We start from the raw sequence: 25628 nt of genomic DNA on the forward strand, positions 1-25628 counted from the left end.
AAAAAAATTTTACAATTGCTCAACTAAGAAAAGAATCTTGGTAAATTAATTGGTTAGTAATTTTTTTATGATGTATTTATATTTTTAAAAGTTTTAAATGGACAGTTACGGTTATATATCTAATTTTTTTAAAAAAAAATTGCACCTATAACTTCATAAAAAAAATTTGCAATATCTTACTTGTGATTTGGGTTTGGTTTACTTGTTTGTTTATTTGTTTAGTGTGGTTTGTGACCCCAATATCCAGCTTAGGACTTTATTTTTTATAGTTAACATTTTATTATTTTTTTTATTTTATAAATTTGGACTATTAAATCTTAGTCAATATCTAGAAGATTTGCCATTTCGGGTCGGGCCTAAAGAGCATTGTTTAGGCCTAACTTCATCGCCAGTTCATGTTGGAATTGGGCCAATACCAAGGAACAACCATAGTGGCATGCATTGGATCCCTTACTTGGTGTACATTCCCCGTTTTGTGTCTTGGACTAGTGTTTTATATTTCTAAAAAAAATATATAAACCTATTCTAGCAAAAATTTATTAGAGAAATAAGAGTTATTAATACTAGGCTAGCTCAATGGATAAGGTATGCACTCTCATAAGAGGTCAGAGTGTTCAAATCCCACCCAACCCATGGTGAGCAAGAGTTCATTGTATACCTAGTGTAGAAGCAAGCCCTAGGACTCTTAAAAGCTATTTCTGTTGGCTTACCATTGCTGGGCATTAGAGAGTTTGAGAAGCTAGCCTAAGCCCTAGCCAAACTTTGAAACCACCCTGCAGTCGAAAATGTGTTCTACTTGCTCGAGAGTGTCCTCCATCTCTCCCCAACTAGTACGAACCCATCCAAGGGTAATTCTATGAAAAGTCACACTGGCATGACCAAAGTGTCACCAAAGGAAAAGGCTCTAATTGTGTCATAATTAATGCAATTAAATTTGTCACTCAGTATTTGTGCAAAACTATTTATGTTATATAAAGTACTGTTTTATAAAACTAGTAAACCTTAAAGCATTGGTAATACACTGTGACACCAAAGGATAACTCTCTCTACAAATATAATATATAAACAACATTGATAAGTTCTTGAGTGAACATGTTTTTATACATGTTTTACATGCATTAAGCATCATTTTATGTATGGTTTATGTCTCATATTGTGTATTGTATGTTCTTTTATGCATATAGGTTGTAGATGCCATGAAGGAGTAAAAAGGAGCAAAGATAGGCTATAAAGACACAAGGTTGGGAGTTCTTGTGCAATTCAACGAGGAAGACACAAGAGGAGTTCGTGTATGAGGAGATGTGTGCCAACTTCCATGGTTATGCAAGCCAATTCACTAGTTGGAAGGGCATAAAAGCAGTCATGTCTCCGCATTCCTTCTCTTAGTGAAGATTTCAAGACCTTTCAAGACGCGTCGATGAAGAAAAGCCTTATAGCCTACCACATGATCGTGTGCCCGACTGTGTGGCCTCAAGAGAAGAATGTTTTAATTTGTCATCGCGTTTTTTGTGAAAATCACTGTAGCAAAGTACTGTAGTAATTTGTTGTAGCAGTACTGTAGTAAGTTACTGTTCACGAGCCCGCGTGGAAATTCCTACAGTCCACGCAGGCGCGTGGGGGCATGTGACAGACACGATTTGGAGCTTATAAATAGCCGTTTTACCCCAATCTTTCTCATCTTTTGTGCGGCTCTTGAGGGGTGAGACGGCTAGGGTTTGGAGAGGAGGTCTTTGCTGCTTTAGAGGCTCTTCATCACCAACTTTGATCGATTCCTACTCCGTCATAGCATAAAGGAAGCCACCGATGAACCTAGCTTCGAAATGGGTCCTTCAAGACGTCGAAGCTCTCCATCAAGGCCATCAGTTCATATATAAGGGGGTTTATTTCTATGGTTTTAATGTGCTTTCATTCATTGATGGTGTGTTTTGTATGTTGCTCCATGGAGGGCTAAAACCCTAGAGGGTATTTGGGCTTGTGAACCCTAGGATTCTCATCTTTTGTGGATTTGCTTTGTGTTTCTATTTAATCCGAGTTTGATTAAGTTCATTCTTGATTGTTTAATGCTTGCTTGCCTTATTGATCCTATGGTTATTTGGTTTGCATGATTTGTTGCCTTGGTGGGAGAGAGATCTCCATTAGGGTTAGAACCTCAAGATTGAAGAGGGTTGAGAGGGTGAGTCATGAGATAGTGAAGTGTCCCCTTTCCCCTCCGATTGGTGTATTCTATCTCCATTCCCTAAGCTCTATGCAACCATATTTGGTGGGAGGCGTGAGATTGCTTGATTTCTCCACCGGGACCTTGTAGGGGGTTAGGATCCTTCGCCGGGAATTAGGATTTTATTAATCTTTAGGAATTGGATACACATTTTGGAATCCCTAGAGTGCTTTGCGGTCATATGTGGTGTGAGGTGTTGAGATTGAGCGATTTCTCCACCGGGACCTCGTAGGGGACTAGTATCGGTGATCTAGAGATAGACCCAATTATGTTTGGATTTCCACGACTTAACTTACTCATCATAGAAATACTTTGCTTATCCGGTACCTAATACCTGAATCCTAGGAGGAGCATTGCCCGAATACCCCACTTTTACTGATTGAGATTCTCCTTCCATTTTACCCTTGCATATTCGTCTCGGTGTTCATCTCTTCGCATATTAGATCACCACACTATCCCGTTATCATTAGGGCTAGATAGCGGAGAAGAAGTTAGTACTAGTAGCCCCTGTTCCCTCGTGGATTCGACTACCCGACTCACCGGGTATTTATTACTTCGACACTCGTGCACTTGCGGTACACACAGGCATATTCGGACGTGTCAAACATCTTTGGGTGATCTAATATAGGTGATAGATGAACACTTGGGCTTGCTTGGTTGGTGATGACGGTGTTACAAGTTCAGCATATAATATATAAACAACATGTTTTAATAAATAAGTAGACAACAATCGTACTTGTCATATGCTTGATAAAGTCCAACATATTCATGACTGATTGGTAGTTGTCATGCCTCGTGGATCCTGCAATAATGAAAGATTCTATAATATTGGATTACATCTTCCCCATCTTGGATTATTGAATAAGTAGTTGCGCTCAAGTTATATGTTGAACTTTGAGGTTGAACGTGTTAACGTAGACAAAGATCAAATGATTTAAATGATGAGCATTCATTTGATTGGCCCTTTTAATCCAATGAATTTATTTATTTGAATGTGCATAAGCAATTAAGTTGGATGGGTGTCTTATTAAGAAACTCCAATCTCATTTCTTTTGCTGAAACATCCCTATATTTTATTGGTTATGTTTTGTATTTATATCTCTTATAATGATACTTGCTATGTGTTTCTCTTAAGCTCAAGATTTTGTTCTTTTTATTTTTTGTTATATATTTAGATTTATGTTTATATAATTACACAAAAATTAATGTGTAGGAAACAGAGAATACGAAAAAAAGAAAGAAAAAAAACTAAAGAAGATGATAATGAATTACTTACATTATTATTGTGGTTGTTTGTGTTGTAGCAATCAAAAAGCAAACATGCAGGATTCGATGATATTTGGATCTAGTCCACCAGCCATTCATTGGTTGCTAATTTTATTTATTTATTTATTTATTTATTTTGGTGATTATGCTCTTTTTGGTTACCACCCACCTTTTCTGATGTGCCATAATTCTCTATCAATTGCTTTTAGTCTATTCTGCCTTGTTTTCGCTGTACATGAAATTCTAACCATTTCCCTTGTTGCTGTAGTTTTATTTGCATTTCATATGATTTGATGGGGCAAAACTAGTTGAGTTCTCAATTGTTTGTTGGAAAAGAGAAGGTATCACCTCTTTCCTGTGAAAAATCATGCTTTCTTAATTGCTAAATTGCATGATGTTTTTCTTAAAAGGATCTTGTTAACAAACTATTGCACAAGTGAGCTATATAAATGAACCAAATATTGATGTTTGAAATAGTTATTCTAATGGGTCAATTGTACATTTTTAGTTGATATTAGCTAACAACTTAGCTTTTATATGACCATTTTATTCTCATTTTTTCTTTGCTTTTTACTTAATGAATTTAAGGGCTAATGATATAATGAGTGTGTTGACTGATTTTACATTTTTGACACATAACTATTAGTTACATGTCTGCAAATAGGAGTTGGATGTATGCTAGGCTTAAGGATGGACTTTTTGAATCCCAATTTCTTTCGAGGAATAAATGAGTTCATCGATTTCAAAAAAATACATCCGAATGTATGGATGGTATCAAAATTAAGTGCCCATGTAATCATCGCAAGTGACAAAATTGAGCTTTTTCACATGGAAGACACCATTAGATATCATCTTATGATTGTTGATTTGTACCATATTACTATTTGTGGGTTCTCCATGGAGAACCTTCTATGTCTGATAGTATTACTCTTGGAAAAGATGTGGGAAATGAATCAGTTTTCGGTGTTGAACCACTATCACAAAATCTATGCAAACAAATGGTCATGGACGTTGCAGGTCCTGATTTCTCTCATACTAACACAGAGGAACCTCCAAATGTAGCCGCTCAAAAATTGTTTGAAATGCTAAGAGCTGCTAATTAGGAGGCGTGGCTAGGTTGTGAAAATCATTCACAATTATCGGTTGTTGCAAGAATGTTAAACATAAAAGCAGAACATCATTTGACAGAGAGATGCTTTGATGACTTTTGCCAGTTTTTGAAAGAATTATTACCGATTGATAATGTAATGCCAGATAACTTCTACAACACAAAGAAGTTAGTTCAAGGATTGGGCCTACCAGTTGAGAAGATTCATTGTTGTCCTAATGGGTGCATGATATACTGGGGAGAAGATAGTGAATTAATGAGTTACAAACTTTGTGAGTTTCCTAGATATAAGCAGCGAAGAGTTGGTTCATCTAAAAATAAAAAAAAATATCCCATACAAGAAGATGTACTACTTTCCTTTAACCCCAAGGCTACAAATATTGTATGCATCAAATGTGACAGCAAAAGAAATGAGATGGCATGCGAACATGAGCCAAAAAGAAAGGGTTATGCGTCATTATTCCGATAGCCCTGTGTGGAAGCATTTCAGTAGTACCTATCCTTCATTTGCATCAGAAAGTCAAAATGTCAGATTTGAATTGTGTACTAATGGATTACAACCTTTTGGGCAGTCAGGTCAATAATATTCTTTTTAGCCAATAATAGTCAATCTATACAATTTACCCCCTTCTATATTTATAAAAAGAGGAGTATATGTTTTTTTGACTAAAAATAGTTCCTCGGCCCTAGAAATCCGAAGGATACGTTAGATGTGTATTTGCAACCCCTAATTGTAGAATTGAAGCATTTGTGGGAAGTTGGTGTTGAGACTTATGATGCATCAAAGAAAAAAATAATTTTTCGGATGCTTGCTACTCTTATATGGACCATAAGTGATTTTCTAGCATATTCAATGTTGTCCGGGTGGAGCACTGCATGGTAAGACTGCTTGTCCGTATTACAAACAAGATTCAGATGCATTCACTCTAACAAAAGGTGGGAAATAATCTTGGTTTGATAATCACCGTAAGTTCTTACCTCATAATCATCCATTCAGAAAAAACAAAACAGACTTTTTTTGGAAAAAAATAGAACAAGAATAAAGACAGACTTCAACTATTCCATCTGATGATGAGATCTTGAAAGAAATAGAAGGTTTGGACTTGAGGAGTGTTGTAGATTCTGGTGCACGTGAGATTAATAGCCGCATTGCTAGGATCATCTGGTTGGAGAAAATGGAGCATTTTTTGGGAGTTACCTTATTGGTAGACAAATCTCATTCGACACAATCTTGATGTTATGCACATTAAAGAAAATGTATTTGATAGTATATTCAACATTGTTATGATTGTGGAAGGGAGGAGTAAAGATAATACTAAATCTATGGAAGATTTGAAGGAATTCTATTGTCGACATTCTTTAAAAAAAGATGATACAACCGGAAAATATCCTAAAGCATGCTACACTCTTGATAGGCAATCAAAAATTGTGCTTTGTGAATGGCTTCGCAATCTTAAATTCCCGGATGGATATGTGTTGAATATAGGCCAATGTGTTGATATGCGAAAGCTAAAGCTTTTTGGTATGAAAAGCCATGACTGTCATGTCTTTATGCAGAGATTACTCCCAATAGCATTTTGGGAATTGCTTCCATCAAATGTTTGGCAGGTATTAATAGAAATGAGTTATTTTTTTAGAGAGCTCACTTTGACTGTACTCCAATAAGAAAACATCTTAAGCTTAATGAAGAAATTCCTCTAATTATTTGCAAATTAGTGCGTATATTTCCCCCAAGCTTTTTTGATTCAATAGAGCATCTTCAAGTACACTTGGCTTATGAAGCATGGATTGCGGGTCCAATACAGTATCAATGGATGTATCCATTTGAGAGGCAAAACCTTTAAATTGTTGTTGTACACTCTCTACTTGAATCATATCAATTGACTAATTAAATATATATATAAATTTGTAGATATCTCAGAAAACTGAAAAAAAATGTGAGAAATAAAGCAAGAGTTGAAGGCTCCATATGTAATGCCCACTTAGTTGAGGAAGCAACATTATTTTGTGCACATTATTTTGAACCATATGTAAGGACAAGGCATCGAAAGATACCCCGTAATGATGATGGTGGAGAAGATGCAGAAGAACATTTTGGCAACTTATCAATTTTCATACATCCCAGTAGAACATTGGGAAAAGGACAAATTAAATATCTTAATGGAAATGAATATACAGCAGCACAAATGTACATCTTATTAAATTGTCCAGAAGTGCAACTATTCACCAAGTATGACTACTTTTTTTTTATTAAGAAGATTACGTACTTCACCTCTGCCTATAAACTAATATAAGGTTCTATTTCAATGTATCAGAATCTTTGTTGATGAGTTAATTGTGGAGAATTAGCACATTGATGATAGACATGTTGATGAATGACAATGCCCCTTGAGTATGTCCCGCAAGTGCACGGGTTTGTCGAGTAATAAAATCCCAGGTGAGTGGGTATCGTATCCACAAGGAGTAGGGAATAAAAATACTTAAATTTTTTCTTAACCAAATGAAGATGAATAGTGATTTTGTTGACAAGATGTAATGTAAACAAAAGTAAAAGAGACAAGAAAGAGAAGCAAAAATAAAGGGGAGATAAGGCAATCGATATAAATGGGGTACTCGGATATTGCTCCGCATAGGACAATCATTTCAAGTGCAAAACCCTCTATTATGCTTCTTAACTAATGCATGAATGAGTCATGGAGATCCTTCAATACATGGTCCCAAATCTAAGGTCAACCATGGCTAACTCTATACGATGTCCCGGAGGAGAAATCTAACAATCTCAACACCTCGCACTTGTATAGAATTGCAATGAGATCTAGGGATTATAAGTGATAAATCATCTTCCTAGATATAGACCTAACCCTTTGGTCAAGGTGGAAGGTCCTAGTCACAATTAGGCCCTAGGTGCTAAAATGACTTCAACGCTTTACTCCGTTGCCTCTACAACTAAGCCTCAGCGGAAGGTCATCCCTTAGCCCGTTCACTCTACTATGACCGCAAAGAACTCGAGGAAATGGAGGTAGGATAAATCACACCGGACGGGAAAGAGGACGCTCTGCTACCTCTCGACTCACCTTCTCAACTCTCTCCAATCTAGCTTTGTCTAACTCTCGTGGTGTGTCACTCACTCACAAGGGTTACCAATAAGAACTCTCAACCCTAGTTTCACTCTAAGGGATTATTCATTCAATCAAGCATTCAAGATTGGAACTCAATTAAAACATCAATTAATAAAAAGCATAATAAAAAGGTTTAATGAAACAAATACATCTTAGGGTTCACAAATCCAAGTACCCACTAGGGGTTTAGCACTCCATGGAGCTAGTTACAATCAACAATGAAATCGAATGTAAAAACAAGTAATCCATAGAAAACCCCCTCGATAGTCATGACGATGGTCTTGTGGAGAAGCCTCGACTCTTCCAAAGGTCCCTTCGTCCGGCCTAGGATACACCTCGCTGGATCGGTGCCGACGAAAGCTCTCCCACTAACCTTCTTCCAAACGGAGCGTGATGTCGAAGCCATAGAACCTCTCCAAATCCCTTGCCAATACCTCTCAAAACCCTAGCCGTAGCCTTTCTCAAGTTGGGGAAAAGATGGAGAAAAGAATGCTGAAAACGGCCTTAAATAGGGCTGGAATTAGGCATCCACACGGGCCAATGGAATTTCCTTACAGGGCGTGGATAATTTCCACATGCCCATGTGGATTCTCTGGAAATCACATTTTCGGTCGGTTGTGAACAGTACCTGCTACAGTGAATTTCTGCAGTATTTTCCTTATAGTAGACTGCTACAGTACCACTCAAAACACTCCCGAATCCATGTTTCCATCGAGGTAACGTAAATTGGCACACGTTTACATCGTTGCATAAAAGTAACACAAATGTATAAGTATTAGCGCTAAAACCTGATAAAAGTAATGCTCATCATAAGGAAAGAATACTTTGCATTCTTGTCACACAAGCATTTATCAATTTTTATATCTCTTTCATGTATTGAGCTTGTCTATTAGTGTTGATTAGTTATATTTCGATGCTACTTTGGGTATTTATGATTAAATGTGCAGGAGAACAGGTTCTAGGGTGGAAGAACAAGATTCGACACAAATTCAGTAGAAAAAGAGCTCAAATAAACTTTACAAGGAGAAGCACTACCTCAACCCGCCCGTGCTTTTGACCCATGCAAATCTTGAGTTTTGAAGAAATTTTTAAAAGGAAATAAGTGAAATACTGTAGATGCGTTACTGTGGCAAAAAAATAATGTAACAAGTACTGTAACAAAAGCACGTTCACAGAGCCCAGAGCACGGACATGCTTTAGGATAGTGCACTTTACTATCTAGAGAAATTATTAATCTATGCAAGCACGAAATAACCTGTAAAAATCGCGACCATTAAGCACGCTTGTGCTTAAGTCGTGCTTGCATTGAAAAACACATTTTCAAGCCCAAAAATTAGGGTTTTGAGGGGTATTCTTTTTTCCTACTTCTTGGGGGATGGTGGCTAGTCTTCTTCTTCTTTGCACATATTAGACTGGATGCGGATTGGAGATGCTAAGGCACGGAGTGGAGTAGAGCTTAGTCGTGGGAGCCTGATAAGTGTTTGTGTGATAAGAATGCATAGTGTTCTTTCCTTATGATGAGCATTACTTTTCTCTGGTTTTAGAGCTAATATGTGCGTATTTATGTTACTTTCATACATAGAGTTGTGAAGCCAAAGGTTAAAGAAAGAAGCCAATGTAGATCGTGAATGCACCGTTTGGAGGAAATCTTGAGAAGAATCAAACGCGAAGACATAAGTCGGGTTCAAGATGCGAGAATGTGTGCCAACCTCCTTGTATTCAAGTTAGCACAATGATTTGGAGGGGCACATAGGCAGCCACATTCAAGTATGCCGGCTTGTGCATATATAGCAAGATCTCCACCAATGAGGCCATTATTGAAGAAGCAAAGCGATCTACGATGTAAACATGTGCCTATTTACGTTACCTCGCTGAAAGCATGGATTCGAGAGTGTTTCGGGGGTGGTACTGTAGCAGGTACTGTAGCAAACAATATAGCAGGTACTGTTCACAGCCGGCCAAAGAAGGAGGTTTCTAGAGAATCCACATGCCCGTGCGTCAATTCCACAGGCCCGTGTGATGAATCCACAAGGGCGTGTGGATTCCCGATTCCAGCCCTATTTAAGGCCGATTTCATCCTCGATTTCAAAATTCTTTTCTCCATCTTTTCTCCAACTTGAGAGAGGGTTGCGGCTAGGGTTTTGAGAGGTATTGGCTAGGGATTTGGAGAGGTTTTATGGCTCCGACATCGCGCTCCGTTTGGAAGAAGGTTAGTGGGAGAGCTTTCGTCGGCACCGATCCGGCGAGGTGTGTCCTAGGTCGGACAAAGGGACCCTTGGACAAGTAGAGAGGCTTGTCCACAAGACCATCTCCACGAATATCGAGGGGGTTTTTATGGATTATTTGCTTTTACATTCAATTTCATTGATTGTAACTAGCTCCATGGAGAGCTAAACCCCCTAATGGGTACTTGGATTTGTGAACCCTAGGATGTATTCATTTCATTAAACCTTTTTATTATGCTTTCATTAATTGATGTTTTAATTGAGTTCCAATCTTGAATGCTTGATTGTATGAACGCTCCCTTAGAGTGACACTAGGGTTGAGAGTTCTTGTTGGTTACCCTTGTGAGTGAGTGACACACCACGAGAGTTAGACAAAGCTAGATTGGAGAGGGTTGAGAGGGAGAGTCGAGAGGTAGCAGAGCGTCTCCTTTCTCCTCCGGTGTGATTTATCTTACCTCCATTTCCTCCAGTTCTTTGCGGTCATAGTAGAGTGAATGGTTAAGGGATGACCTTCCACTGGGGCTTAGTTGTAGGGGTAACGGAGTGAAGCGTTGAAGTGATTTTAGCACCTAGGGCTTAATTGTGGCTAGGGACCTTCCACCTGGACCAAAGGGTTAGGTCTACATCTAGGAAGAGGATTCATCACTTGGAATCCCTATAACTCATTACGATTCTATACGAGTGCGAGATTGAGAGATTATTTAATTTCTCCTCCGGGACATGTATAGAGTTAAGCATGCTTGACCTTAGATTTGGGACCATGTATTAAAGAATCTCCACGACTCATTAATGGATTAGTTGGGAAGCATAATAGAGCGTTTTTGCACTTGAAACGATTGTCCTAGGCAGAACAATATCCGGGTACCCTATTTATATTGATTGCCTTACCTCCCCTTTACTTGTACTCTCTTTCTTGTCTCTTTTACTTTTATTACATTACATCTTGTCACACAAATCACTATTTACTTTTCACTTAGTTAAGAAACAATTCAAGTATTTTTATTCCCTACTCCCTGTGGATACGATACCCACTCACCTGGGATTTTATTACTCGACAAACCTGTGTACTTGTGGGACATACGCAAGGGGCGTTGTCAGAGCCTCCTCGAAGCATTCTTGGAGATATTTGAGAAGCAAAAGGGAGTACATGGATTCTTACTTTTTAGTTTTCTTTATCTTTTCCATATTGTGTATACCCATGAGGGGTTAACCGTCTGCAGTGCCCCAGATTCATAAATCTATGTGTTAATTTGTAGTTTGACTTACTCTCTTGGAAAGACTACAGAATTCTATTATTTTCTATGTTAAAACTTGTGTCATATAACTAGATGTACATGATTAGTGTAGATGCTATTATAGAACTTGATGTGTGTTGATTGTCGTAGTTGTAATCATCATAGGTGTTATAAAACTGGACATGCATGATTCCCATAGATACAGTTATAGAACATGGCATATTTGATTGTCAAAGATATGACAAGGCTTGAGATCACACATAGAATCCATAGGATATACCGGATAGTCATTGTAGGAGAGTTGGTGTGATGTAAACACCCGCAAGTGCACGGGGTCGTCAAGTAATACCTCTCGTGCAAAGACAAGAGGGTTGTATTCCCAAGGCCCAAGGAACTACCCTTACTTTCTCTTTACATGTTGTTTAGCCTATAAGTTCGAGTGAGTGCTCTAAACTACAAAAGAAATAGAAAGAACTCGAGGATAGAGTCTACAACCAAGGTAAAAAGGGTGAAAATGAAGGGGTGAAAATGGTCACGGATGTGGATTCCCCTGGGGCTACTAAAGTGAGAAGGTTGCTAAGACTAATAATCAACTAGTGGTTTGGACCAAGAGAATCCTAAGATAGGTCAACCCAATGGCCATGGCAATTGACCCCTAATCCAATATGATTATTGATATGGAATATCTTCCAACTAGATCCTCCTATGATAGTATTAAAAGTTTGGAATTCTCTAATTATAGTCGAAGCTCAAACTAGGTCGAACACTAATGTTGGAGGGGTGCAAAATGCCCAATGGCCATGGTATATTTGTACATGAATTCCTTCCAAGCTAAGTGTGTCTAATACAAGGGCGTTGGTCACACCACCAAGTACAACCTAGAAATCGACATACAGAGTTCTCATGTATACCAATGCATCAAACTACACCAAGCTTGAATCTCAAACATACCAATTACAACAAAATAGATCAAAACATCCAACTACACAAGTTTGCCCCAAGGTTCATCAACATCCGGTGATCTTAGGGTTTAGTTGTTCATTGATGAGCATCATGCAAGTGCACAGGATCGTCAAGTAATACCTCTCTTACAAGCACAATATGGTCTTATTCCCTGGGCCCAAGGAGTTATCCTTACTTCCTCTTTACTCGTTATCTAACTGATCAACTAAAGTTCGGGAACTACAACTACTAATAAAACTAAAACTAAGTGAATTGATGTCTACTAGCCAAGTGAAAGGGTTAAAATCAAGGTGTGAGGATGGTCACGGATGTGGATCCTCCTGGGGTTATTAAGGGTTAGAAGAATGCTAGAGTTGCTAAGTAAGTGGTAATTCTGGCCAAGAGAAATCTGAAAAATAGATTACCCCGGGTGGTCACGGTGGTAATCCCTGATCCCACACAAGTATTGGCTTGGAATCTCTTCCGGCCAAATCCTACTATGATTGCAATATACAGAGGGAAATCTCTAATTAGGGCCGATACTCAACCTAAGTCCAGCCCTAGTGGTTGGAGGGGTATAAGTACCCGATGGTCACGGCGTACTCATATATAAATCCCCATGAAGCTAAGTGAGTCTAGTACAAGGGCGTTGGTCACGCAACCAAATACAACCTAGAAGTTGAAATACAGAGTTCTCATACAAATCAACACATCAAAGATCACCAAGCTTAAACCACGAAGCAAACCACATGCATTAAACAACTCAAAGCATTCATCAACACAAGTTCACCCCAAGGTCCACCAGCATCTGGTGACCTTGGGGTCTAGCCATCCATACAAGCAAACACACAAGATAGGTTCAATGAAACAACTATAAAAAGCGTAATAAAACTCCCTCAAACGATGGAAACAAGAAGAGGAGAAGGAGTGGCACGGATGGCTTCCATGGACGCTACAATGGGGATGTTTCCCTCATTGTCTCCAAGCTTCCCAAAGGTGAAATTAGTAAAGATCTTCCCCAAGAATGCTTCTTCCTTCGATTCCCCCTCTCTAAATTATGGAAAATAACCTCTAAATGCCCTGGTGAACTCATCTCCTCCTCGACATTTTTGGGTGTAAGAAGAAGGATCCATAGATTTGAGCCCTAACTTTCTTTTTTTAAAAAGTTCGTCCCAAGCCTCACGGGCCGCATGGAGCCCGTGGAGGCTCATTATTTTTTTTCTCGCTCATGAAACCGGGTTGGTGCTACAATGCTTTTACTTTAGTTACCACCATGACTCTTTTTGCTATAATAATTTGTTTTTGCAATGACCGGTCCTGAAATTTCTAGTGAAGCTCATGGGTTTCATGCGGGCGCATGAAGCCCATAATGTTTACAACCGATTTCCTGCAGCCCCCGATTCTCTTGCTACAGCTCCTACAACAGTGTTTTGCTTCAAAAATGTGATTTTTTATGCCGATTTCTCCCCAATTACGTTCTCGAGCTCATTTTGGCTTCCCTGAGGCCTGTAACACAAATATAACCAATTTAGGCATAAAAAGGGCATCGATTCATTCAAAAATACATGCAAGCATGTATAAAACTTATGTATAAATACATACATTTAGACTCTTATCATTCATGCTAACAAAATACATGCTCATAATCATAAAAACAACCATATAAAGCAACATTAAACTCCCTCAACTGATGATTACAGAGAAACAAGCCGTGGAGAACTTCCAATGATGCCACCAAAGGGATGGCTTCCTTGTCCTCTACAAGCCTCTACACTAGGAGATGAGGGCAAATCTTGCCAAATCTTCCTTCTTCCTTTGATTTCCACTCCAAAGAATGTCTTCTTGAGCTTCCTTTACCCCGGATCTAGAGATGGAAGTGAGAGGTCTAAGGTGGAAGATGAATTAAATATCAAAAAGCCCTAAAAACCTCTTTTAAAACCATTCTTAGGTTAGCTTCACAGATCCGGTTCACGAGCATGAAGAAACCCGTAAGAGCCTCAAGAATTCCGCCAAAAATTTCCATGAAGTACTACGAGTGAAATGCTATAGCAAACTCGCGATTCCTCAACCGATTTAAGAGTGTCTTCACGGCCATCAGAAATCCCATCAACAAAACACGAGACTTCGCTATTTACTAACTCCTTTGTGCTACAGTGTCTATTATAATGTTACTACAGATGCAGTGGGCTCTAAAACATCATTTTTTTAGTGTCAAATTCTTCCTCACTTGCGTCGTCAAGCTCTCCCCGGGCATCCTTGAGGCCTCGTAACACAAATAAGACCAATTAAACCACAAAAAAACAGACATTAATTCATCAATTAATACATGAATAGTACAATAAATATACGCATAGAATATACTCATGTAGGCATTTATCAAGAGTCGCTACTTATTTCACTAAGGGATTGATCTGGGGTGTTGCTCAATCTCCGTGATTCTCAACCAGACTCCTTTATAGTCCTTACTTATCATCCTTCCCCTTTTTAGGTTCTTAGTTATCATCTTTTATGCAAATATTTGACAAGGCTAAATATTAGAAGAACAACTAGTACTGAGAGCTTTCCAATCCCTATGGATTTGACTATCCAGCCCATTTAAGTACACTTTACTACTTCTTCCAACCCGTGAACTATGGATATGTAAGGGGTATATCAAAGAATGACGATGGGTGCTCAGTGCAAGGTTTTTGGATAAGGAACGAGCTTCTCTGCTTGCTTTCTTATAGTGTCTCTCTCTGTTGGGCCAATAGGAAGGGGTGCAATGGAAGGTTTTTCATTTTTTCTGATTTGAGACCACTAACTGTCCCTCTACAAGGCTCTTACAATTGCTTATTCTTTCTTGATGGTAGGGATGAGCTTGGTAAACTACAATGACATAAATGTCAGGTTTTAAATAGAAACACACATAACTAAACACAAATGTGATATATATTAAATGGAAAAGGCTGATATTAAATGGTAACATAAGAGTCTAAACAGAAACCTTTCTATGATAGATATAAAATGCATATTAACTAAGAGAAAACCATCAACATCAGTGGAATGTCTCCTTTACATAGAGCGATGACATAAGAGAGCCAAGGGACACTTACTTTTTGAAGCTATTCTCTCGTAGCACAAGATCAAGATCCTCGGTTTTCTCCTGTAATATACCTTTTCTTTTAACCCATCACCTCATAAAACCATATAATTAGGGCGATAGCGCACTCTATCAAATAACTAGTATTTGTTACTTTCCCCAAACATCTTCCCTACACTCGAGCCGTTGTTTGATGGATGTTGTCCATAAGCCACTTTTGTATGGCTGTTCCCGTGCATATTGGTTCAATACATATAGGTCATCTGTGTAATCTACAAGCCAGTTTGGTACATAGCATGATGTGTTTGGAAACAACATCATCCACATTAAGTATGCCACTAGTAACTTAACAAAGTCCTTTTCTCTTCATTTCTTTCGAATGCAATGGAGAAGGTTTCTTTAGATAACGTCTTTATGCCTGTCATAGATTCTATCAAGGTATTTATCATCAAATGCTGATTGGTTTTATTTTTTTTATTTTTTATTTTTTGCTTATGGATAACTACCACTTCTCCAATGCAACAAAGGCCAAGTATGAGAGCAATGACTTCAAGTCTAAATTACAGTAGGCTCTCTCTAATATTGAACTTCTGGGTGCATTCATCATATCACTACAAGAGCACATCAAGCACTCCTAACGTGCTTGTCATGCAATGCACTACTCCACAAGTGTACAGGTTATCAAGTAATAGTCTCTGTGTGTAGGGTTGTTGAATCCACAAAGACTAAATATTACTAATACTCGCTCCATCCTTGTTATCAATCTAACAACCAAATTATCAATGAGAGAAAAGTTAATTAAATGCAAGAATAAAAAGAACTAAGGTCAAAAGTCTAAGAAGAGAATAAGCAATAGGAAAAGAAAGTGTCAGGATAAAATTTCACTTGGGAATTAAGAATTTTAAGTAATTGAAATTAATATAGATTGAACCCTAGCATTGTTGGATTGAGGGGTTTTAAAAATATATCGAGTGCTCTCTCGAGGCGCATCAATACCTAATCCTATACTATGGCAGGATTTCATTTCTTCCCATCCTACTTTCACACAATTAAAAAGAGATCTAGGAAACCCCTAATTAGAAATCGGAGCTCTCGCTACACGACACTAATTGGAAGAATCACAAGTAGCCTATCTCTAGTGTGCACTATTGATTCTCTTCATCTATGGGTGATCTTAAATGATGAATCTCTCGATTTCAAATATGTAATCATAATGAAATAGCAATTCTTATTACACTAAATCAAAAATATAAAGGCATAGATGAACCAAATAATCAGAAGGAATCTATATTAAAAGCAATATGAAATGTAACTATCCCAAGCTACATTAAATCCAAATACCCAAGGAAGTTACCCCTCCATGGGGTTCATATTCATCTCAAAACAAAAGAAAGAAAGCCCTAGAATACTATTCATGGAAGAAGAACCCCTTCTCAATGTCTTCAATGTAGGAATCAATGTGAGCTGATATCATTGACTTGGATCATCCCTCTAGTGACTCCTTCAAGCTCCCTCTTCTTCCATAAATTCACCTTGAAACCTTAGCCGTCATCCCAAAGTTACTTTCCCAAAAAAATGGCCTCTTGGATACCTTTTTCAGCTTTCTTTTATAACCCCAAAAATCAAGTAAGTACACCGGCAAGTAGATGGTTGTGTACTTTGCCCATGTAGATCTCTAGATGAACTCAAAACACTAATCCATGGGTTAGACGGCCAAGTGTACAAGGTTATGTATCTTTTCGTATGGCCGTGTATATCTCTGGATGATTTGTTCCTTAGCTTTTAAGATGCATGGTCGTATGTCTCATTTCAGCTCTTGTACTCCTCTGGGGCATGTTCTTTGGATTCTTGGATGCCACGGGCATGTATGTCATTTACATGGCCTTGTTCTTCTCGTGATGACTTTTATCTAGGGAGTGCACGTTCATGTACACGCCCATATACATAGTCCATGTATTTCTCTAGATCTTCAACTTAGCAATCTCAAAGGGTACATGAGCAAGTACATAGACGTACACTTTGCCTATGTATTTCTCTAAATGTTGTTTTTGGCCCCATTTTGCTCTTGATTTCATACTTTGGCTCAAATTATTTTTATATTATCCTAAAAAGTATGAATGGAACATACTAAGTACCAAATCATCCATAATAGCACTCTTGAGGACAACTTAAATTCAAAATATATTCATTAAAATGTGTATGATATAGCACTTATCAACTCCCCTTTCTTAGAGAAAAGGTTTGATCTCAGTCAATAGACAAAGGGTGTCCTGTCAATGATTTCCTAATATCTTCCACTCATATACTATTTCAACTTAGCAAGATTTTCTACTATCGGAACCAAATAGCACCTTTTGTTAATGAGGTCAGTAGTCATGTTTCCTACAACAATAGTAAGCGATTAAGAAGGTCATTAATTCTTAAATAGAAATGGATAAAAATGAATGGGAAGATGATATTTTAAATGGAAAATGGGTTTCATGACTAGAACAAGATATATGTATACACCACTTATATAATTGATTCTCTTTTTATATATCACGGCTAAAGTGCAATGATATACATGATAAGTGATTGTGTGATAAGAATGCGAAGTATTCTTTCCTTATGATGAGCATCACTTTTTATCGGGTTTTAGCGCTAATACTTATGCATTTGTGTTACTTTTATGCATGTAGGGTTGTGATGCCAAAAGTTAGAGAAAGAAACCAATGTAGATCGTGAATGCTCTATTTAATGAAGTCTTGGAAGGAACAAACGCGAAGACATGAGTCGGGCTCAATGATACGTGAATGTGTAACAACCTCTATGAATTCAAGCAATTACAATAAGTTGGAGGGTACGAAGGCAATCACATTTGCGTATCCCGACTTATGCAATGAGAGCAAGATTTTTCACCAATGAAGTCTTTTTATTGAAAAAGCGACGCGATCTACAAAGATAGACATGTGTGCCCTGCTTTATGTTGCCTCGATGAAAAATATGAAATTGGGAGTGTTTTTGGTCCAGACTGTAGCAGGTTACCATAGCATGTACAATTCACAGCCGGCCAAAAATCAGTTTCAGAGATTCCACACGGGCGTGTGGAAATTCCCCATGCCCGTGTGGAAATTCCACAGGGGCGTGTGGAAAATCTACAGGCCCGTGTGGATGCCTGATTCTAGCTCTATTTAAGTCGCGATTCAGCCGGATTTCAGGATTCTTCTTTCCATCTTTTCTCCAACTCTTGAGAGTCGTTCAACTAGGGGTTTATAGAGGCATTGGCAAGGCTTTTGGAGTGGTTCTACGGCCTCGACACCGCGATTCTCTTGGAAGATAGTTATTGGGGGAGCTTTCGTCGGCACCGATCCGGCGAGGTGTGTCCTAGGCTTGATAACGGGACCTTTGGAGAGGACGAGATTACTCCACAAGACTATTAACATGACTACTGAGGGGGTTTTTCCTATGGATTACTTGTTTTTTTACTTTCGATTTTGCTATTGATTGTATCTTGCTCCATGGAGAGCTAAACTCCCTAGTGGGTACTTGGATTTGTAAACCCTAGGATGTATTTGTTTCATTAAACCTTTTTATTATGCTTTCCTTAATTGATGTTTTTAATTGAGTTCCAATCTTGAATGCTTGATTGAATGAATACTCCCTTAGAGTGAAACTAGGGTTGAGAGTTCTTATTGGTAACCCTTTTGAGTAAGTAACACACCATGATGGTTAGACAAAGCTAGATTGGAGAGGGTCGAGAAGGTGAGTCGAGAGGTAGCAAAGAGTCCACTTTCTCCTCCGACGTGATTTATCCTACCTCCATTTCTTCGAGTTCTTTGCTGTCACAATTAAGTGAAGTACTAGAGGATGAACTCCGCTAGGGCTTAGTTGTGTGAGCAACAGAGTGAAGCGTTGAAGTGAACTTTAGTGTCTGGGGCTTAATTGTGACTAGAGGCCTTTCACCTGGACCAAAGGATTAGTTCTACATTTAGGAAGAGGGTTTATCTCTTGGAATCCCTAGAGCTTCTTACAACTTTACACAGTGTGAGGTGTTGAGACTGTTCAATTTCTCCGCCGGGGCATAGTGTAAAGTTAGTTACGGTTGACCTTAAGTTTGGGACCATGTATCTTAGGATGTCCACGACTCATTAATGCATTAATTATGAAGCATAATAGTTGGTTTTACACTTGAAGTGATAGTCCTAGGCGGAGCAATATCCGAGTACCCCACTTTTATTGATTGTCTTTCCTCTCACTTATTTGTGCTTCTCTTTCTTGTTTCTTTTATTCTTGTTTTCATTACATCTTATCAACATAATCATTGTCTCATCTTCACTAGGTTAAGTAGCACTTTAAGTATTTTTATTCCCTACTCCCTTTGGATACGATACCCCACTCACCTGGGAATTTATTACTCGACAAACCCGTGCACTTGCAGGTCACACACAAGGGGCATTATCAAACCCTAATATGAGGATACTACAAACCCTAAATAACAAAGTCAAAAATTCATGTGAATGCAACAGAGGGTTACACCTCTTCTGAAAATATACACACATGGCAAGTAGAAAACATAGGTCCATGTGAAATCAAACAAAAATCAGACACAAAAGCACATAAACACACAAAAACCATAATTCCTAAATTCATACTAGCAAGTCCAAACCTGATCAAGCACAAATCACTTATCGATTTGTAAATCTTACATCTCAAATGCATACAACAAACGAAAACCAGGAAACAAAAAAAGAATATCAAAAACAATCCCGGATCTTCTTCTATGGTTTCCCACGCATTCCTTCTACCTTAATATAGCAGCTCTTTATGGTTCTCCAACTAGTTTAGATCTCCTGTGAGCAAGGATAAAAGGATGAGGGCTCCGACAAACAAATGGTTCCAAGGGCTTCAAGATGCTACAGACCGGTGATTGCAACGATCGGAGAAAAATATTTGAGAGGGTATGGATGAGAAGATAACAAAAGTGGAAAGGATAGATATTTCGGCGATTGCCTCTTCATCCTTGGGATTGTAACCACCCCAAAGCACTAGTTCCCCATAGCCAATGCCACCAAAGTGGAGGGAGAGAGAGGGAGTGCTTTCAGTTACCGATGGATTGGATGGCATTTTTGTCATCTCAATATCAATTTAACCTCGTTAATGGCTGTAAGGGATGAAAAGTATATAATTCAAAAAAGAAGGATGTTTTGGGAATTGGCAAATTTGGTTGGACCTAAGTGTGGATTTATGGAACTTACGAGTTTGAGTTCATTTCGAGTTTTTTTTTAATGCAAATGAGTATTTAAAATTAGCTTATGAGTCAATTGTTCGAAATTTAAAAATTGTCTGAAGAATTACTTATCTAGAATAAAATCGAGTTATTTAAATGTAATTAGTTTTGGTTGGAAAAAAGTGAACTCTTTGAAGAAGTCCCCGATTGTCAAAAGTTTTTTCTTTTTATTAATTTTTTGAAAAAAAAAAATTGTAGTTGTCAGATTTTTTTTTATATGGAAACAAATATTTACTCCAAAACTTTACATATGATTTTTTTAAGTAAATTATTATATTTGTATTTTTGGCACAATATTATTAAATTATTATATTTTTTTAATGTTTGGGGACTAGATTTGGTACTGGATTAGTCAATTATTATATTTGCATTTTTTTGCCGATATTAATAAATTATTATATTTTTTATTTTGTGCCAAATAATATTTCTGACACAACATTTGGCACGGTATCATTAAATTATTATATTTTCATATTTGGCACCATATTTGACACAACATTTATGTATAAAAATTAAGTTTTCATATTGAAGGCATTTGGCACAATGTACAGCTTCCATGTTAGATGTCGTGATAAATTTGGCACGATTTTTCTATGTAAATTTTACCATATCAATTCGTCACTTTTCTTGTAGGGGCTGTTTGATATGGGGAAAGTAACAACTTTCCTTGGAAAGTTAAAATTGTGAAACGTTTTCATGTGTTTGGTTGAAAAAAAAAAAACTATATAAAGTAATGGTCAATTTACAATTGCTTTCCCTTTGACCAAGGAAAAAGATTCACAGAGGGAGGTGGTATGAAACTGATTACATCATGGTTGGGAAAATATGAGACATGTAAAATTTCAATGTTACCCTTTTAAAAAATAAAAATTCTTCTTTTTTGTCCTGTCTTCCTTTTAAGAACCTTAGTTTTAGTGAAGAATTTCTCTACCGTTTCTTCCTTTTCAAAACCGTAAGACGAGACAATCTCTATTGGTTAATCCTGTAATTTTTTGTATTTCTTTTTACGAATTTATATTGGAAGCGTGCCTCGTGGATCATCAAGTTCGGGTAATCATATTTCTCATAATAGAAGAGCATGAGTTAAATGCCTACTTTTGTTGGATATATAAGCAACTTTCTTAATTTATTTATATATAAACCATTAATTAATGTGAAAATTAAAACATGTACTTAATGTATGGTTTTATTTTATTGCGTTATTATTAAAGGGTAAAATTAAGAATAATTATAACTTTGCATGGAAAGCTTATTCATACCAAACAAAAGAATTTATTTTGCATGTATTTCAATTATAATATTCAAGGTGTATACCAAACACTGTATTGTTACTTTTACAGGGAAAGTAAATATAGGAAAAACCTTTACAAGGAAACACTTTACAGGGAAAGTGTTTCCTTGCAAAATACCAAACTTGTTTCCCTGTAAAATACATATAATACAGTTATGACACTAGTTGTTTCATTTTTAGGAGGTTTAGTCTTTTAAAAACTGTAAAAATATAAATGCTGAGTGTATGATTTTAAATATAATCAATTTTACTCGCCAATTATTTCTAATTCAAAACTTACATACTCTTGAGATTTTTATATTATTATATATTACATATTATGTATTATATATTTATTTTCTTATGAGAAAGCCAAACATGGGTTATTACACTAATCACTTCCTTTAAAACAATATTGAATTAGTAATTTTTAAAATGTTTGCTTTTAAAAAAAATCACTGATATCTAGAAATACAATAAAAGTAAACTAAAATCATCAAAATATTCCAATAATCTTTTAATTTTTAATTTTTTTGGTATTAATTATTTATACATATTATTAAAGTAGATATATAATCTACTCCGAAAGCATTTCAATGAACAATTTTAATTTTTCTATAACATTTAAGTTTTGTATTTATATTAATTATAATATTAATAATTGAAAAACATTAATTACACCTAATTATTTATGTAATAAATATCCGTAAGACCTTTGAAATCCATGGTATAAAATAGTTTCTATAGTATGAGATGTTTAATTATATTATTTTATATATGATATTGTCTCAAAATTCCTCAAAAAATAATTTAATTACTTAGTACATTAAATAATCCTAAAAAAGTTGCACTTACAGCCTATTGAGAGAAAGACAGCCCTAATAAGAAATGTCAATTTCGGTGCTTGGACGTAAAGGGGGGCATCGATCATTTAATCAAGCCCGACAGATCATGGTTGGCTTTTGGAAGACCCAAAATCGGTTTGGCCTGCAGTGTTAACTTGTTGGGCTTGAGTAAGCCAAGCAAACCTGGTAGATCTTGGTCACCCCATACAAGGGGCGGGACAAAGGGGGCTAGTAGAGTGAAGCCCCCAGGCGCTCGAAAGAATACTTTTCAAACAATATACGATTTTTTTTATACTTAAATTAATGTAAAATACAATATTTGAACAAAAGCATGTAATGTAGGTGTGCTTGAGTGGTTAGTGGGTTTGCCCATAAAGTATGTAATGTCTTGACCCACCCAAGTTCAAATCATCTTTTGATGTATTTTTCACATTTTATTCTAGGATTTCAAAATTTTAATAAAAAATCTTATATACAAATTTTAGTAATTTAAAAAAAAATTAAATTCATCATATGGCCTAACAAATATATTATAACATATATATATATACACATATGTTATAATGTACCATATATGATAGAGTGAAAGAACAAAAGTTTTTTATAAACAATAGTTTGTTTGTAGTGAGAGAGATCAATTTTATCATATTAAAAAAAAAAAACACACAAACTTGAGATGTATTTTTATTAGTTGAATTATTAAAAATCTCATATATTTGTTATAGATAATAACAAAATTTTAAATTATACTCTATATTTTTTTAACATGTGTATTCAAATTTTTGTTATATTAACACATTACTTTTCATTTAAAATAATTATTTTGTTGGATTATTTTTTTTATTTTACTTTTAGGCTCCAGCCCCATACCACCGAGTCCTGATTATTCCCCTGACCCCGTTGATGACCCATACCTGACTCAAACCTCCTCCCAAAACAAGCAGAATAAGCCAGAACTTGCCTGTTACCTGATTTTATTTTTAAAAAAATAAAATAAAATCGTAATATTTAATTTAAAAATAACATAAAATATTAAAAAATAACAAAAAAAAATATTGGATTGGGTGTGACCTCAGCCTATGACTGTTTTTACAGTAGATAAATATAAGAGTAATTTATTGTTTATATTTTTCAGTTGAAAAGTAATTTGGTCAGGAGTGATGTAACTATAGATCTATGCCGCTAAGGGGTTACGTGGCTCGTGCAGTAGCTACGTTCTCGATTACTAACAACATGGGGTTAGATTGGTTAAAACAGTGGCGTTATAAAAGCGCCCTTCGTGTACTCATGCATAAGTACGAACCTTGGAATTCCCCCAAAAATCAAATATAATTTTAAAATTTTAAAACTATATAAGATAATTTCAATAATAGTTTTATCTTAGAGTACTGCTAATTGGGAAATTGCATTAAACCATTCAATCTGTATTTGATTATATTGGGTGGTGAGTTTGTGAATTTGACTGTTTAGAAAAACTATGAATTTAACTGTTACCCTTAGTCTGTGATTTGGGTTAGACAACCCTTGTTCGATTAATACCGGGTGGAGAGGGTGTTCAAGAGAAAATTAGAAATTTGAATTTGTACCCTTTCTACTCATATTTTCCTGAAACTATTTTATTTAAAGTTTTTTTTACTTCCCTTGCTTTCATGGAAATGAACAAAATATGGAATTTGGGATTGAAATGCCTTATTTTCTACCAAGTGAACACCCGAAGTAGAGATGTAAAAACTTTCAAAAAATGACAAAATGTGCGTCAAAATTCTTGAAAATCATATCACTTCTTCCATTTAAAAGAAGTGGTATTTTCTCCCTTCTTTTTACTTTTCACTGTTTGTATATAAATGTAGGCCTCCTCAGTGTTTGGTTACCCATCAAACGCCCAATGACCGAACTTTTTAAATGACACTATTGTTACATCTCTTCAAAGGTTCTATTTTTTTTCAATGATAATATACTTTTTTTTATTTATTTATTTATTTATTTATTTATTTATTTATTTGCAACATAATTATTTTATTTAAACTTATGTTTATAAATATTTTTAATTTGAATTTTTTTTTACAACTATTAATTTATGTTAAATTGTTTTTATGTCTTCATCAATTTGAAAAATATATTTAATTTTTTTATCAACAAAAAATTTTATCATCTTTATTAAATTAACAATATTTGATTTTATATAAATTTATATATTAATTAAAATAATTGATTTTATTATATAACAAAATAATTATGGGAATTGGATTGAAGGTAACTATGAAATTGGGAAAATTTTCACCGATCATTTTCAAGCCTTGCTTGGTACCCAGATTACACATAGATTCCTTTTTAACTGGGATCATCTGTTTAATTTCAAAGATAGAGTTGATCTTTCTTCGCTTGAACTTCCCTTTAATCTTGAGGAAATTAAACACGCCGTATTTGAGCTTAACGTTGATAAGGCTCCAGGTCCAGATGGCTTTCCAATACTCTTTTTTCAAAAACATTGGAGCCTCATTTAGAAGGATTTATTTAAAATCTGTAGGGACTTTTATGATGGATCTATCAACTTTGAAAAACTCAATTGGGTTCATATTGCACTTATTGGCAAAACAAATTCACCAACTGAGGTCACTGACTTTAGACCCATCAGTCTTATCAACTCAACATACAAAATTATTTCCAAGATTCTTGCCTTCAGATTGAGTCATAAGATTGGTCTCTTAGTGGATAATTCTCAATCCGCATTCATTAAAGGTAGATGCATTGCAGATAATATCATTGCTGCCCAGGAAGTGATTTTTAATCTTCAAAAAAGGAAAACCCTTGGCTTTGCTTTTAAAGTTGATTTTGCTAAAGCCTTCGACTCCTTAGACTGGAATTTTCTTCTCGAGATTCTAGAAGCCAGAGGATTTGGCAACCGCTGGATCTCTTGGATACACACTATTCTTAAATCCGCCAAAACCCAGATTCTCATTAATGGAACTACGTAGGGTTACATTCGTTGCAAAAGAGGATTGAGACAAGGTGATCCTCTTTCACCCCTTCTATTTGCATTAGCGGCCGATACTCTAAG

Source organism: Dioscorea cayenensis, chromosome 17 (genome assembly GCF_009730915.1).
Source record: "Dioscorea cayenensis subsp. rotundata cultivar TDr96_F1 chromosome 17, TDr96_F1_v2_PseudoChromosome.rev07_lg8_w22 25.fasta, whole genome shotgun sequence".
Lineage (NCBI taxonomy): Eukaryota > Viridiplantae > Streptophyta > Magnoliopsida > Dioscoreales > Dioscoreaceae > Dioscorea > Dioscorea cayenensis.